This window comes from Amphiprion ocellaris, chromosome 4 (assembly GCF_022539595.1).
Source record: "Amphiprion ocellaris isolate individual 3 ecotype Okinawa chromosome 4, ASM2253959v1, whole genome shotgun sequence".
Taxonomy (NCBI): domain Eukaryota; kingdom Metazoa; phylum Chordata; class Actinopteri; family Pomacentridae; genus Amphiprion; species Amphiprion ocellaris.
The window spans coordinates 40334158-40345981 of NC_072769.1; the positions used below are offsets into that span (position 1 = coordinate 40334158).

At 40.9% G+C, this 11824-nt stretch overlaps 1 pseudogene; it reads right to left on the reverse strand.

Moving 5' to 3' along the window:
- Positions 1-8450: 8450 nt before the first annotated feature.
- LOC111569842 (histone H1-like) lies at positions 8451-8907 on the reverse strand (annotated as a pseudogene).
- Positions 8908-11824: the final 2917 nt, after the last annotated feature.

Below are 11824 nucleotides of genomic sequence, written 5' to 3' on the forward strand. Positions count from 1 at the left end.
ACAGAACACCTAAAGATAACCCCTGTTAAAAGTTCAAAGGATCAGATCACAAGGGGGATATGTTGTGGCATTTTGACAAATGGGATGTGTGAATCAAACTTTTTGAAGATTCTAAGTTTTGATCCAGAATTGATTTTTGACTATGTGTTTGACAAAGCTGCCTGACCATCACTGGCCCTTAGCAGGCAGATACCACAATACCAAGCAGCTGGTTTTGATGTTGTGCCTGATCAGTGTATACAGACAGATATCAGGAGAATGAAAATTGCTTACTATTGTACACGCTAATCTCAGAATGCCGTGATCAGCAGTGGTGGTCAGGCTTCAGTTCACAGTTTTTGGAAATGAGGGTCCCCAGAGAAAGAAGGCTCTGTCATCCAGTGGGGTCGATGTTGAGGTGTTTGATGGATGGACATGACATTTAATATTAGTGCCTAGAGATGCAAGAACTATTTTTCCTTGATAAAGACCAAGTGTGAAGCTACTGAATATTCAAGAAATAGGTGTTCTTTTTTCAGACCAAAGTGCACAGTAACCTACTGTATGTACAGTGGGAGTAAAACAACGCGTTTCATTATTTTCATCAAAAAATTAAGCTGTACCTTAAATAAAGCAGATAACTTAGGAAATCAAATAATGTCTTTACGTGCTGTGATAATTGTGCTGATGCTGTGTGTTATCTTTACTGTGCATACAAATATAAAAACTAATATGCATGGTGTTTCAAGAAAGCAGAAATGACCTGGAGACAGTACATGTAGTTTTTTTTCAAAATGCAAAATACAAACTTGGCACCATAAGCTGCCTGACTGTCAATCGAGTGCAGCAGGCGGATGAAGTGTGAACGGTGTCCACAGGCAAACAAGCATAAAATCTACACTGACTCTGGTACATGAACAAATCTGGCAAGTACCCAAATATATGTGAGCGTCAGCATACAGGCTGGACTTTCATGAAAAAATCTGCAAGTTACCTCGGATGTGGAAACTTTTATGGAGCCACTGCTCATAGGCTATTAAATGAACAACAACTTAAGAAACCTTTGCACTGGCTTCAACAAGAACATCATTATCAATTGTGATCGTCCATCTTGAAATGTGATGGCAGTATATGTGTACTTTAGAGGAATCATTTGATTCAATTTAACTTAAAAGACTTTTTTTCTGTAGTTACATTCAGTATGCCATGAATTCTAATGGTGTACTATTCTAAATGAATATGAAGACTGTGGATCGCATGTTTAAACACATACTCAGTAAGTGATTGCATTTGCCACCTGTTAGCCTTTCACTGAAGGCTGCAAACTGTGCAGGTGATTGATGAAAATTGGTTTGTCTGGTTGCTTTACGGCTGCCAGTCTTCCTTGAGCTGTCATCTCCCTCCCGATGAATCCAGATGATGCCGTTTTATGACATCCATGATTATATTTGAGCAAACAAACCATCCCTTGCTGAGATGTGTTAATCACATACAACCTGTTTGTTTCATTTCCAGAGGAATGTCTCATTTTATTCACCAGTCAAAATCACAGCGAACAGTAAGAAGGACAAATGAACAGAGACCAGTCTGACAGTGCCAAAACAAGCAGCTGCTGGTCAGCAGACGCTCTGATGTTTTGGCAGGGGAATATATGACACAGATGAAATGAAAAGCATGTGTTCATGTCTTTTTATCCACAGTTTTAAATAGAATAAAAAGTGCATAGAAGCAAAGAATTTCTATTTGTAAAGAAAACTAGACCTAGCTTAATCTATTTTCCTGATCAAAAGGACCATACTTGTACAACTGTAGTTCAAACATTGGCTTGTATAATTGAATATCTAGTATTATGAGCCATTTTATGAATAGATCAGTATTTAGAACAGGTGGAGCCTCCGGCCTTTGAGATAATTGGTAGACAGGTCAGTGAACTCAGCTTCAGCATGCGGTAAGCATGGTGTTATTGGCCATGTTTGTGTCATGAAATGCCCCAGCTTTAATTAATGCCCATATCTGTGGTTTGTAAAAGAAAAAGAAATGGACTTTACTGGAAGGTTACTGCAAAAATGGTGAACTGTAACGAATGGAGTAATAAATGTGAGTTTTTGTTCATCTATAAACTGCGTCATTAATTCATCTCACGGTATCTGCCTTTCATGGGAGAAAACCATGTGTTTAGGTGGATTTACCTCTCGGACCTGCCAGTCTGCAGTCCTCAAGGGGTTCTGTGTTAATAGAACTGCTACTAACAGTTCAGAAATACAAGTAGAAATCAAGCTCTTATCCAGCAGTTGTCCAGCTGAACTGAGATACACCTTAAATCCTTTTTACACAGCTTGTTTAAGAAGCAACCAAAACTGACTTCACACTTATCCACCCACTGAGAACTCTCATATATGTTAGAAAGAGCTCCTGCCATTCACTACAAAGATCCCAGTATATGCTTCTCTGTCTCATTAGCTGGTAAACTTTACTGTCTGAACCAACTGTACAAGCGAAGAGATGGACCAGATAGAGACATAACGATTATTTTCTCTTTCTTAGGGCAGCAGACATGATCTAGACATATATCTCCTAGCTCATATCTAGACACTTTATAGCTGATTACAGTCACTTAATGATCCCTGTCTGCAGGCTCTTTACACTGCCTGCTGCTATGTGCAGGTATCATTATTTTATTTTACACTCTTGAGTCACTCACTTCCCACAACACTAGACCTTTGTTACACACAGGGTACCCACATGTCATCCCAGTGATAAATGAATGCTCAGCTTTAAGAATATGAATCAAGTCAGCGATCTTTGATTGATGCCTTGAAGAATCGACATTCAGGAGGCAGCTCTAATCTTGTAATAGATGAAGGTACGCAGGTGGCTGAAACTCCACAATGTGCTGTAACGCTGAGGTGAAAGTGAAAGCCCTCCAAATTTGAAGGCTTGTTCTCAAAGGGGAGTGCTCAAATTAGGATTCTGGTTTGAGGATAAGATCCAAACGTAGGAGCTATAGTAAGTATGGATGACTATGTATGAACGACTTGACTATTTAGGGATCACACGGTGATGGAAATGCCTGCTACAGAAGGAAGTCTTTTTGTCTCTTTGCATTAAAATTATCATATTCTCTTCATCAAACACCTTAAACTGCTGTTTAATTTGTCAAAAGACTGATGGTGTGTGTCCACAGGACATGTTTTTCCCACATTTGTCTGTGTAAGCAGTTGTCCAATACATTCTGGAAGCACCACATGACATTTCAAAGGACAAGGTGTCACTCCTCATTTGAATAAGTTCGACATCTAGGCTAATTTCTGAGAACTAGGAAACTCTGTAAAAGGAAACTTTTGAACACATTACTTTGGATATAACATTAAGACTGATTCCACAGCTGCGTAGCTTTTTTTCCCCTTCAAATTGTTCCAGAAACAGGTTTTGGGAACTATTTTTGCTATATAAGAGAAACTTTCACAAGAGGCTGCCTTGTTGGTCCAGTTTGAAATCTGGAACCAGACAGCAGCACAAGTGAATCTTTGCTCCAATAATATGCAACCAGTGTTTGCACAGTTGTAGGAGGATGTAGCCTGTAGTGGTTCAGTGTTTCTGGTAAAGAGAAAATCCGTCAATCATCTGCCTAGTTGCACGAATTACTGTACAGTTATGTTATAAACCAAATCAGAAGTATTTACCCTTGAGGGATCTTGAATATTTCTTGAAAATCTATCCAAGAAAAGTCACTAAAAACCAAACATGCTGGTGCTGCAGGAAAAGTCAGTTGGATTCATCAGTTACAAATTGTGAATATCTCTGTATTTTTTCCCAGTCCATTGAGTAAAAATTTTGATATTTCACAGCACAAGTAAATACTTTTAATTGCTGGCAAATCTACTATAGATGAAAATCAGAGAGTCCATATATGTTGTGATATGTGCAGACAAGGACTGTCCAAACAAAACTCTATTGCAATCAATCAATCCACTAACATGACTAAAACAAAAAAAGCAAAAGTAACATGAGTGCTTGTTTACTTGCAAAGTTTTAATTCCTTCAATCCATCCATTCATTTCCTGACTACTTATCCAGACCAGAGTAACAGGAGCGGGGCAATCTGCAGCCCAGATGACCTTTTTAAGCAATTTCCTGGAGCTCTTCAAACAGGATCCCTGAGGACTTCCCAGCCAGCTGGACGATTTAATACCTCCCAGTGTGTCCTGGGTCAGCCCTGGGGCTCCTCCTAGTCCAACCTTCAAACACCTCCAAATGCATGTAGCCATAGATATCCTATATTGGACTTCCTGTCTGCCTCTTGATATGACAGGGAAGTGTTAGGAAATAAATTAAAAACTTTTTGTCAACTGACAGTGGAAAAAAAGTGTAGATGTGGACTGCGCATGGACTAAATAATAGGCCTGAAAATAAAACATACTGATTTTTTTGAAGGCCTGCTTGTATGTGTGGGCTGACTGCAACATGACAACACACCTCCTGCTTTCCTCTACTTACAAAGGCCTCAGTCTAAATCAGGACACATGAAGTCTCATTACTTCAGCAGACCTATTACTAATCCATCTCCTAATGTAGTCAATAGTCACCCAGTCACAGATAACAACACCCAATTGTCATGCTCTGGTCAGCACCATCATTATTTCTCCGGTGTCACATCTGTGGCAGCTTCCCAATATTATTTGTCTCTGCTGCCCCTGCACTGAGCTGCTGGAGCAGAGAGCCAGGGGAAATTGAAAATACACAGGTGTGTCACCATTGTGACTCAATACTGTGGACCAGAGAACTCAATTTGTCTTCCAAGCCCATTAAGAGAAACACTGATCAAGGTGAAACAGAGCAGGTGTTCAGATACCGGAAGAGTTGCTTTGCAAAACAACCTATTATCCATTCTGCAGATATTGAGAATAATTATCTGATGTTGGTCATTTAGTTTTCCTAAAATGTTTTTTTTTTCTTTTTGAAAAAGAATTTTGTCATCCTAACCAGCTGATTAAACAAATTCTAACTTTCTGCTGCTGTATTGACTGTTGATGGACACTGATGTGATGCACAAGCTGACCATAATGCAGCCTGTCTACTGAGTCATTTTTCAGATTTACCAATGTTTTTTTTCTATAAGAATATGTTATTTTTAGATTAATGAGTGCAAGTCTGTTTGAAGAAATGTTGAGTAGCTATTGTTGTTGGTGTGCAACGTATTAAATCTTATGTTGAAAAAAAGACCTAAACTTCCTAGAAAACAGTGCCTCCTCACTGTCAGCCTAATAGGATGCAACTGTAGAGTCCAACCATTAATGTAATCACAGTGTATTTTTTCATCCTGTCGATCATCTCACTCTGCCTTTCTCTCCAGAAATAGTCCAACTGAAGTTTTTCTGTGATGTTGTGGTAGGATTCACAGTCTTGGCCCTGAACAAGGGGAGCCGTGAGGGGAGGCCTCAGCCCTGAGATTAGCGGATGACCCCAGCTTCACCAGGAGATTCACCCCCTGCTCCTCCAAACAGCCAGTTGAGGTCAGTGTTGGAGCTACAGCGATTTGATCCCTCACTGGCTCAGAACCAACAGCCAGCTGTGTCGAGAGGAACACTAAGCTGGAGGAACCGCAACTGAGGCTTGAACCCTCTCTGTAGAGGTGAGCGATACGTCTGTCCTGCTAATGCGCTTTTTCTGGATAATAATCTTAATTCAAGTAATATAACTCATTAGTCACCCTCTGTTTCTGTGGTAAGACCACTGTGTATTAAATCTGAAAACTCTTCACTTCAGAGCCATCTGGTGGTTTTGATACACACACACTATTTTCTAATAGAGACAGTGCTTAACAAATTTATTGGACCACCTGTCCTATAAACAAGAAAACACAAATAGTTTAAAAATCTGTCAAAAACTTTTTAAACTAAAAATTGTATTGTTATTCATTAGGCAAATAAACTGCACCAACTAAATAGTCCTTATTCATATATATTAACCAAAAATCTTAATATTTAGTTTGACCTCCTTTGGCCCTGATAACAGCTTGCATTCTTTCATTCATTGTTGTTGTTCATTGTTTGTTATTGCATTCCAAATAGTTTATAACTGTCCCCAGAGACTTGCTTGGGATGAAACATGTGTGATCTGTTTTTGAATTCAATAAATCCCAGATCTGTTCAATAGAATTCAAGTCTGGACTTTGACTTGGCCAGTCCATCAGTTCCAGTCATCCAGATTCTTTTTTTCTTGGTCCAATCATCTCTGCTCAGCTTTGAAGTATGCTTGGGATCATTGTCTTCTTGGGATACGAACCCACGACCAATCAAGTTCAGTCGAGAAGGGATTCCATGGCGACCTTTTTGTTCATGATGCCATCAGTTTGAACTAATCTGCCCATGCCGTTCCACAAATGGAACCCCAGACCATAATGGAATCTCCATTGTGTTTCACTGTGAATGCAAAGCATCCCAAAGCAGCTGCAGCACAGTTTATGGAGCTTTTTAGAGAGGAAATTAATCTTCCCTCACTTCTATGACGGATGATTTCCTTCAACTACTGTACACATCTGTTTAGTCCGCAGGCTGCTGTGTCGAGGCCTCTGCTCCATCACAGCTCTCTGTTGTTCCTCAGGCTACTTGTCTGTTGTAGACATCATGTATGACGGATGACCGCAGGCTTGCTTATCATTCTGCTCTGAGCTGAACTCATTACGCACACACAGAATTACATATACATTTTTTAGAGATTGTGCACTGGTTGATTTTTCTGTCTGTAGAACCAGATACAGCGAGATTCTTCAAGTATGGGCAGGATGTGTGTGTGGTTCTGTGGGGGTCCTTGTCATCCAGTACACCATCTTCTTGTTGAGAAGTAGTGCAGATATGCCTATAGAGAGAGACGTTTTTCCACTACTCTGAGATAATATTGAATTTCTTCTAGTTCATTTGAAATTGTGTTGAGTGTCTTCCTCCCACCTGCAGCTCACTTACCTTCAAGATGATGTCAGCAGTGGTGTTGTCCTCCAGCGGAAGCAACGCCAGCAGCTCCTCTCGGAAATCTTTGCCATCAAAGTATCTGACAAAAACGCACAACTGTGAAATATCCGTGTTGTCAGTGGACTCATCAATAGCCAGTGAAATGTATTTGGCTTCCTTGATCCCGTCAATGACAGCTTGCTGGACATGCTCTGCCAAGACGTGGACACGACGTGCAGCAGTTGAAGCAGAGAGAGGCATTTGTTTGACAGATGCAATAACTCTGTCCATGGATTTGTCGGGGGCAAGTTCCTCCAGAACGGTGACCATGCTCTCCTTTAAAACCTCACTTTCCGTGAAAGGCCGGTTATGTTTGCAAAGCACCCAGGCAGCCTGCAGAGATGCACACGTTACTCTCTCTTGATCAGTTAAAGTTCCAGTAATAATGCCATTTGCACGGAAGTAGGCACATTTCAATGTGGCCATTTTTCTCTGACAGGCCTCTGACTGCTCAGAATCCTTGAAATTTGTATGTTTAGTGTTGTGGTGACGGCGCAGATTATATTCTTTTGCAACAGCAACAGTTTCGTTGCAAATGAGGCATACAGGTGACTCATTTCGGAAGGTTAGCATGATAAATGCGTACTTTTCAGTCCAGTCATTATTAAAGGATCTGTTTTCCACATCAACTTTTCCTTTCATGGCCTTTGAGAGTGCCATTTTACCTGTGTTAAGAGGCCTTTTCCTTTCACTTCCGCGGTGTTTGTTTTTTAAGTGCTCTATAAATAAAGTTGACTTAATTGAGTTGAGGCAAAATATCTCTATCACTCCTGGTGGTTGACTGTGGTATAGGTGATAGGAGCCTGACTCATAAAGGCTAAAAATGCCTTCAGTTTTGTAATGAAATGGAAAAAAATATAAACAATAAACATCAAATAATAATGTTATGCCAAAATTTGATTTTTATTTAATTTTTGTTTGAGGGTCCGGCCCCCAAGGTGACTGTCTGGTAAAATTCTGGCCCTCTGACAAATATAGTTGGTGACCCCTGCTCTAGCCAGTGTCTCCATTCCTCAAGTGTGAGCTTAATGGGCAGCAATTCTCAGTTCCCGATGTTGTAGTTTCACTCAGCTGCGGAAAGGCCTCAACAGAAATAGGCCCAGGGATGCAGTTTATTTTTGGAGAGGCAACATTGGGGTAGGAGTTTGCAAAACCCAAGAATTGTTGGAGTTGCTTGCAGTTGTGTGGTTGCAGCCAGTCCTTTACACCTGTGAGTTTAGTGGGGTCCATCCATACCTCTCCACAGCCACAGAAGCACACAGTGGGAGCGTGGAATTTACATTTTTACACTTTAACAAAGAGTCAGAAGACAAAGAGTAAAGAATGTAAGGTTGCAATAAATAACTCTTCATTCATTAAAATACTATGATTGTGGAAAATGTCAATCTAAGAGACTTTTAAAAGAGTCTTAATGAGCTCTTTAAAGAACCTTTGAGGAGTGGGAATGTTGCAGAGTGATGCCGCTCACTTCTTCTTGGCTGCTGCAGGTTTCTTGGCCTTCTTGGGGGACTTTTTAGTGACTGTTGGCTTCCTGGCTGTCGCTTTCTAGGACTTTTTGGTCTCTACAGCTATTTGGCATTGGACTTCTTGGCTTTAGCAGTGGCTTTCTTTGTGAACTTCTTGGCCTTGCTGTCAGCCTGCTTCTTATTGATCTTGAAGGAGCCGGAGGCCCCAGACCCACTGATCTGGACCAGAGCGCCCTTAGTCACCATCATCTTGATGCCGGTCTTGATGTGGGCTTTGTTCTTGTCCACATTGTGGCCTCCAGCAGCCAGAGCCTTCTTCAGGGTGGCTGCAGATGCATTGCTTCGCTCCTTGGAAGCGGCCACAGTTTTAGGATGAGCTCATCGATGCTGGGGCCCACCTTCCTGGGTTTGGAAGCCTTCTTCTTAGCTGCTTTGGCTGGAGCTACTTCTACCATTTTCTTGCTTCCCTTGTGTTAATTGTGGCGATGTGAGAAAAAGCTCGCAGCAAGAGGCTGCACTGAAGCGCACAATGAGAACTGTGGAGACTGAGACAGTCCAGCCAGGTTCCTATGCAGCTCCACGGTGACTTGAGTGTTTTGTGTCCAGATTCAAAGAGGGACCAATAAATGAGGGAGCAGCAGCCCACAGAGGACTGCTGTCTGTTCATGTTGGCCTCATGTCCAGCTCTGATGCTCTCTGCTTTCTCTTTTTGGTCGACACACTCTGTGCTCTGACGTGATTTATGAAAAACTAAGTAAATCCTACTGCAGTGAAACTTCCACTGGATGAAAGAGAACAAAATGTCTACATTTTTATGTACAGTAGAAACTGTGGGAAGATGATGTGACTAACTGCACTTTCTACAGAAATTATTTCAGGTCAAAATTATATATAAACTATATAAACAGCTCCTTGCGTGGTCGAGGACAGCAAGAAATAATATGTTACAGACAAACGTAATCCAGGACAAATTACATTTCTGCTGCATTATAATTGAAAATCCAGTTTAGTTGTGTGAGAAAACATAGTTTTGTGTAGACAGGGTTGCTCAGAGAAAGCTCACGGTGGCTTCCTGTGTCTCTGTTGGAACTGAGTGCTGCCTCCTATCTGTTGTCACAGATGCTTCATCAATGATAGATTTGTGACTGATAAATCTGTTCTGACTGATCAAGTCCTCAGACACCCTTGTTGTAATATGTAGATTGCAGGGATTGCAGCATTTTTTCTGTCATGAAGGATTTTTTTGGTGAAGAAATGTGATATCTCCTGATGTGAAGGCCTCTGTGTATCAAAGGCTCAACAGACTGTTGAAGGTTGAACAGTTTCTTTGGGTAGGAGAAACAGAGTTAAATGTTATGTATTATATCTGTTCCATTCATGTACTTTATAGAAGACATGTTTGAAGGCAAACTCTTCAGCAATTTTCATAAACATACATGTACTTTGACTTTAACTGTCTGTTCATAGTCCATCTTGTGACGTTAGTCTTAAAAGCAAAGTGTTTTGATAATTCACAAAGAAATTACAGAAAACTACATGACAAGTTTACTAAAAACCACGGTTTTTAAAGTGGGGCCTGAAAATAATCTATTTGACAATATTAAAACTGTATGTATATTTTCTTTGTCATATTTTGTTTTTCATTTTTTTCAGCAAGTAATACATTATCAAAAGGATTCTGTATGTTTTGCTTTGTATCTCAAAAAGTATTTGATATTTTACACCTAGATTTTACACATTTTTTTAATAAATATTCATATGTTTTGCTGTAAAATTTTAAATCAATGATGATCAACCAAACGTTGTTCTAAAAATTTGATTATTTGAGATGGAATGACCCTCAACTTAATGTCATCTTGAAGACAACATTGGACATCTGAAAATGAGAAATGAGAAGTCGATAAGTACTAAATTCAACTGTGACTTCCTGACTGTTTTCTGCGTCTAACACCCCGAAGTGTATAAATAAGAATGAATGAAACTGTACTGGATCCAAGATACTCGCTCAGCAGGACCAGAATTCAAAAAAACATGTTGAGCCTGAATGTGTCTGGACGAACACGCACGCACGCACGCACGCACGCACACACACACACACACACACAAACAAACAATATCACAACATACGTCTTAGCTAAGGCAAGTGGAGGCAGTGCAGGCAATCAATCATTGCCCTCTAGTGGTCCACCCCACTGCCATCATCCAATTACCTGCTCTCAAAACCATGAATCAACCAATCAGCACAGGCCAGGGGCTGTCCAAATATTGCCCTGCTCTTGCTGACAAAAAAATAAGCTGTAAGAAAAAGAAAAAATGAGTCAAAGGCAGCGCAATGAACTTGTGTAACTATATGACTATGTACAGTCTGAAACCTTCAAAAAGACGACTTTCTCGAGTTTGAAGGAAACATAAAACTGGAGCAGTGAGAGAGGATTTAGCAGAGAACAGGACTGTCCTTTTTTGTATTTAGTATTTAATGAGAAAGTGCATTTCAATTAAAACGCCGCTTTTTGTCCTTCACGCTGCAGCACCTGAATCAGGTAGTCAGGATGCTTTCAATGGTGCCCCTGTAGAAGGTGGTGAGGTGTGTGATGGGGAGGCTTGTTTTCCTGAGTCTGTGGAGGGAGTGGAGCTGCCGCTGAGCTGTTTTGAGGACTGCCGAGGTGTTAGTGGTTGAAGTTAGGTCATAATCAATGTGAACCCCCAAGTACTTCACACTGCTGACCTTCTTCACTGCAGTCCCGTCGATGAATAGTGCTGCATGATCCTGTTTGCCAGCCCTCCTGAAATCGACAACAACCTCCCTGGTCTTGTCCACATTGAGGGAGAGGTTATGATAACTGCACCATGAACTCAGCTGTTTCACTTCTTCCCTATATGCAGACTCGCTGTTGTCCTCAATGAGGCCCACCACCATCGTGTCATCTGCAAACTTCAGGATGTGGTTGCTGACAGTGCAGTCGAAGGTGAGCAGGCTGAAGAGCAAAGAGCTCTGTGGACAGCCTGTGCTCACTGTGATGGTCTTTAATGTGCCGCTACCCACCCTGACTGTCTGCTGTCACTGAGTCAAAAAGCTGTAGATCCAGTTACAGACGCTGTTGTCCACCTTTAGCAGCTAAAGCAGATACATTTTACCATAAGACAACAGTGATCAGGCAGCATTGGCACAGTTGGAAGTGTGTCCACTTTCACAAAGTGCCACAAAGTCTACATCAGTAGGATAACCAAGTGGTTCTGGCATAAGTCTGACACAGGACTTTCACTAATAGGACAATTATTATGAAACATTTTTACTCATCATTTGGATAAGTTTACGCACCAAACTGTGGCTAAAATAGTGGCACTTAAATGCAATAAGTTGATGAACATTTC